A 5,930-nucleotide genomic window follows, 5' to 3' on the forward strand; every position below is an offset into this window, starting at 1 on the left:
TGAGATTAATTAAACGTGTGTTCATGATTGCTTTAAAAAGTACAAGCGGAGAAAATTTTCTAGTTTTAAGAGCATTCTCATTTGGTGTGTTTGACACACCAAATACAAAAAACAGAGCATCATGAGGTGTGCTATATATGCTAAAAATTTGAGATATGCTATAGTACACTTTCATTTTTGGCACGGTACAGACTGGAATGCCAAACACTGTTTGGCTTATTTAATTTCTCTCTCTCTCTCTCTCTCTCTCTCTCTCTTCATTTATCACTCTTTCTTCTCTCTCTTTCTTTTTTTTTTCTTTCTTTCTCCGCCTAACTTCATCTCCTCAGTTTCACCTCTCTTCCTTTTTTTTCTCTTCTTCTTTCTTTCTCCAAAACCCCCACCCCTCCCTTTTTCTTTCTTTTTTTTTTCCCTCCTTTTTTCTTTTCTGTCACTTTCTCTTTGCGCCTTCTCTATCTCTTTTTTATTTCCTTGTCACTCTCCCTCTTTGTCTTTTTTTTTTCGGCCTCCTGTCACTCTCACAGCCCGCCGCCGTGGAGTTCAGCCTCACCGTTGAGGCCGTCGCCATGGAGTGATCTATTCTGATCTCCCTCTTTTTTTTCTTTTTTCCTTCGGTTGTGGATTCCATGTGATTGTGATTATGGGCTGTGCTTGGGTATGGTGGTGGCCAGCTGTGCTGTGTATAGCGGGGTTTTGTTGAAGATTTTGAGTTTTTTTTTTTTTCCTCATTTGTGATGGTTTTTGGATTTGGAATTTGTTGGAGGATCTGGTGATTGTGGTTGTAGTTTGTGGCGGTGGTTGTAATGGTGGTTGTTGTNCAAAAAAAAAAAAAAAAAAAAAAAACCTACTGAAATGCAAACATGTTTGCGCTTCCCAAATGCACACTAGGTATCTGTTTGGTTTGCGCATCCACGTCTGAAGTTTGCATTTTTTTTTTTTTTCAACCGCACTATTTGACTTTTCAACCAATTTTCAGCCACATCAGTGGGTCTTGTGTACTATTCATGGGATCCACAAACTTCACTTTTCAGCAATTTTTTTTTATTAAAAATAGGTCCAACGACACTATTCACATATTTAAAAATTATTTTACTACAGTGTTTTCAATTTTCAGTTTCAGCAAAATAAGTTTTATCCAAATGGGCCTCAGGAATTATAAATGGAGTCATTGTGTTCAGGAGACCACATTTTCTAGGGGTCGAGATTTCTTGACAATAGTTTTTAGAGAAGAAAAAAACTTACACACAGATAAATAAAATATTTTTATAATTGATAAAGGAGAGAAACAAACAAAGAGAAAATAAATAAAAATGAAAACAACAATTCAATAGGAGCCAGCAAAATAAAATCTGGGATTTATTTATTTCTTTCTAGAGGAACATTAGATGTAAGCAAGAACACAATAAAAATAACATTATTAAATCATTATCAGTGAACACAGGATTCGATATGAAGCCTTTGACACAATATTGAAAGACTTGGCAAATAATTTAACTTGCACCTCTAAATTAAATATGAGCATTAATCTAATTACAAGCTAAATATTTTGTTGGCAAATCGAATGTCATGGATATTCCTTCTGCTCATTCATCAACTGTATATCCATTAATATTGCATGTAATCTGAGGCAATTGCCGCAATTCTATGTTTTTTTTTCCTCTCTGTTTTTCACAGTCGGCAGCAACTTGGTTCCTCCACCAAAGTCCATACTGCTTTGGGTTTTCTCATTTTAGCGCTGCTTACCCTTCTACAAGTCAAGTATCAAAACTCTGGCAACCCATTTCAAACGCATGGTGCAATTATGTCATCTCTTATTGTACTTTTGATTGGTTACGCTTTAACATTGGCAGGGATGAGCCAACCAACTCTCAACACAAGCTACCTCCATATAGGCAGGAGAATGTGCGTCATTTTAGGAACTTCTGCCTCCGGCTTGCTGGTAGAGATCCTTCTACCATCGTGGGGAATCCTAATCCTCACTATTTCTGCATTAATGTTTGCACAGTTACTGTGTGTCTCACATCAACAGATTCTCCAATGCTTTGGACAAATTTTCCAATCAATCAATCAATCTATTTCAGAGGCAGTTGAAACATTGTGTGGCTGGGTCCAAAATGGTTTCCAATCACTACAGCAAGCAGCTTCCAAAGCGTTCAACAGTTCTTCGATGCCAACTGCCAACTCATTAGAGAACCAAGTGGAAAATGTAGCAACTAGTGGCTAAATAGTCCTATCAATTTAGAGTTTCAGATTATCATAATATCAGTAAGTGACCTTATATTTTGATCAATTTAAGCTCTTATCTAATGTTAAATCCACATATTAAAATATCAATTTAAATTTCTGCAACAAATAGTTGTTTATGTATATTTTGAATGTCACAGATGTGAATACTCTGCAAGGATAGAGTAAAGTGCCATGACTACTGCCAAGACAATTAGCTATGTTTACTCGGTAAGGCTAATTGCTGATGAAAGAAAATAGGAAGTGACTCATATGTACTAAGATTACAAGAAAAATAATGCGATTTATCAATTATTGTATACATGTGTTGATGATTGCTTTAAATAATACAAGCTGGACAGAGTGATCGCTTTAGCTGTGATCTATTGCTTCAAAATTTTATATTTTCATATAAATTTTAGTTTGAGTTTTGTATTCTTATCATTGCTATGGTAGAATGAAATTTGTTTTCCCAATATGAGAGGGAAAAAGAAATGGCTTCATGTTCCCACACAAAAATGAAAACCATTTAACAGTTGTGTTTTTAAATCTTTCAAAGAGTGATATTCAAAGTTTAATAAATAGAAATGTTAATGAGATGACAAAAAAAGTGTGGTGTAACTGGTGTTGGTTGTCACATCTACAATTCCCTCATCAACTTCTCCTCGTAAATTAATTTAACCAAAAAAAAATCTTGATTCTATGTGAGTGGTTGATATAAACATTTTCAATGTTCAATAATTTCATGTTTCTTTTCATACTAAACTGGCTCTTCAGGGAGTGGAAAAGAATACCCTCTTATTAAGAGTAAGATTATAGTTCCATGAAATATCACCTTTCCAAGCTTTTAAGTTTTCTTGCAATATACTTCTTTTAAAAGTAAGTAATAGTCCTTTTGTAAGTTTTGTGCATAAACCTGAGCTGCAGAAGAAACTGCAACAATTTGAACTTAAGAAAGCATTCTCTCTTAGTGCAGTTAAAGATGTTGGCTAAGAACTTGGTTCCAATGACATTTTATAAAAATTAAAACAAGAAAGAGAAATGTAAAAGCAGGTGGTCTTACATTCACACAAAAAAGAAAACCGTGACACAGATAGTAAGATACAGACCACTATAACCAGTTAAAAAGTGAAAATAGTAAGTGATCGGTGTTCCTTTTAATAGGTCAGACTAGATACTCTTGATTTAATCCAAATTATCTTCTCAATTTTTTTTTTAAGAACTACTTCAAAGATCTGTCAGATTTCTATTGAATTCATTATCTACACATTATTTCATTACAAAAAATTGTTTTCTTTTTAAATGTACAGTATGTACCCATGTATTTCATGCAGCTTTGCACAAAAAGAGATGCTGGTCTCAAATGGGAACTACTTGAATTACCACTCACATAGTAATCTGAAACACATTTATTGTACATAAGTGTATCTAGTGAGTAAATTCTTCTCCAGGCATCAAAATCTAAATGCACCATGATAAAATCTAAGTACGAATTTCATTAAAGCTCTTATTGAGAGAGGCTTTTATCAAAGATTCAAAAGAGTAATTAAATAGTACTGGTAAACCCAAAATAGTATTGAAAAAACCAATTGTATTGGAACTTCTGGCTTGTTGATACCAAAAGACTTGACAGAATTCCAATTTTAATCTAGTTATATGATGCATGGTTTTAAAAAAATCCAATGATCTTAAAAGACCTATGTAAACCACAAAAAATCAGATAAAATGACACTAGTCTCACATTTGGCTAAAAATTGGAGATTAGAAGACTTAAATGGGAGATCTTATTCCAAATTGGAAAGCACAAAGATGACATGGTATGATGACGTCGTTTAATGAAGAAACAGAACCCATTGCTCACCTCATAGTAATAGTTTCAATGCAATTTGTTGTGGTAAGGCTGCAGCTCCCCACTATCAGCCATTGCTTCTACTGCAAGATATGTGAATGTTGTGCCAAAACCACTGCAAAATTTTTAAATTCATAGTTATTTGCTTTGACCAACTGCAGTTTGGTTTCTTTATCCATTCATTGAGTACTTATCAACTATGTCTCTAATCATTTTATTTAACAGATGTGCTGCTTACTGAGCAAGTATCTGCAGAGTCTAACAGTAATCTCAGCAACAAAAATTCATGACAAACTCATAATATACAGAGGTATGTTTTTCAATAATGAATCAGAAAACATTTCAATCCGCCTTATCTAATTAATTTGATCAATTACAACAAGACACGCCAAGGGCCTTGTAACTCAATTGCATTGACTGGTTTCTTTGTATATCGAGAACCAGTGTTCAAATCCCCTCCCCACCTCGTTGTAACAATTTATTGAAAAAAAAAAAATTAAAGCAATTAGCTATTTGCTCTCTGTCTTCTGATCATGCTCACAACTTCAGATATGTTATTGTTTGTAAGAAAATCAGAAATAAAAATAATCCATGGAGATTAAAAATTGTCAAAAAATACAAAGACAAATTTGAAATTTGTCCAATTTATAGTTCAGATTAAAGACAGCAAATTTGAAGGCGTATCCAATATCAAGTCATTTAAAAATAGCACACTGTATCTAGGAAATGCTAAAATTTAACATAATTGAACGAGACATGGTATCATTTCCAAGTAAATGAAATTTCAGGTTAAGTGAATAAAGTGATAAGGAAAATGTAAACAAATTGTAGAATGTTGAGGTTATGAAGTGAAACAAATAATTTAGAGAGAAAACTCAACTCTAGCGGAAGAAGGAGCACGTGGTTCATTCTTTGATCTCGATTCCCAGAGACAGTCCTTAACAACTCTGCTTTCGATAAGTTGGAAATCTTGTAAAGGAAACTCATTAGGAAAGGGTTCGATCTCGGACTTTAGTTTGGTGGCCGAGAATGCCTAGCTCTCTCTTTCTGCTAACTCGTATTGTTACTCTTGGCTTTGTTTTTGGTCCACAGTGAGGAAAGTAAAAAAAATGAAGTTTTTTTTTTTTTTTTTTTTGGCGAAAGAATTTAAGAGTACAGATTGGGCCGGNATAGCAGCAACGACTTGGCAAAATATGCTAAAAGATTTTTTGAGAGATAGATATAAGTTCATCTAAAATAGCACAAGCCTTACAATTTGTTCAACCAACCCCAAAAAACACCCATATCAACTCATGCAAAATTATGCAAAATAAGATTTTAACAAAATTAGCCGTGCAAATATACAAAATTATTTTTCAAACGTTATTCTATTTTTTAATCTTTTCTTTACTCAAAAGGAGAGAGAACCAATTTGAGATAATAATAATAAAAAATGATAAAGAAATTGTATTTTTAATAAAATACAATGTAAAATAGGTAATCTGATGTAAGTATTTTTAAAAAGTAATTATGTAAAATAAAAAATGTAAATTCTTATGTTAAAATAGATATGAATTTTCACACTTGTTGATGTGAATGCTCTAAGTTTTTGAACTTCTATATAACACTCTTTTGCATGACTTCGAAATTGGCATTCGAACTCCTAAAATACCAAAGTGAATGCATGACATCTTGAACAAAAAAATCTCTCAAGTATCAAAGCTTCGTCAAGCTTGAAAGTTTCTATTAATAAAGTATTGTGAGTCCGTAAAAAGAGTACTACTAGGGCCACAAATTATTTTAGAAACTGTTGATGTGGCATGGTCCACGTCAACTTTTAAAAAACTTAAAAACACACATATATAACTAAAATTTCAAT

General features: G+C 33.1%; 1 long non-coding RNA gene across 1 annotated transcript; it reads right to left on the minus strand.

Moving 5' to 3' along the window:
* Positions 1-1,400: 1,400 nt before the first annotated feature.
* LOC136068801 (uncharacterized) lies at positions 1,401-5,213 on the minus strand. Its single transcript, XR_010630132.1, has 2 exons — positions 4,953-5,213; positions 1,401-4,187 (listed from the first exon to the last, which is right to left on the minus strand). It is a non-coding gene; the product is annotated as an uncharacterized LOC136068801 (long non-coding RNA).
* Between the last annotated feature and the right edge of the window lie 717 nt (positions 5,214-5,930).

This window comes from Quercus suber, unplaced genomic scaffold, assembly GCF_002906115.3.
Source record: "Quercus suber isolate HL8 unplaced genomic scaffold, Cork oak 2.0 scaffold_9, whole genome shotgun sequence".
NCBI classification, from domain to species: domain Eukaryota; kingdom Viridiplantae; phylum Streptophyta; class Magnoliopsida; order Fagales; family Fagaceae; genus Quercus; species Quercus suber.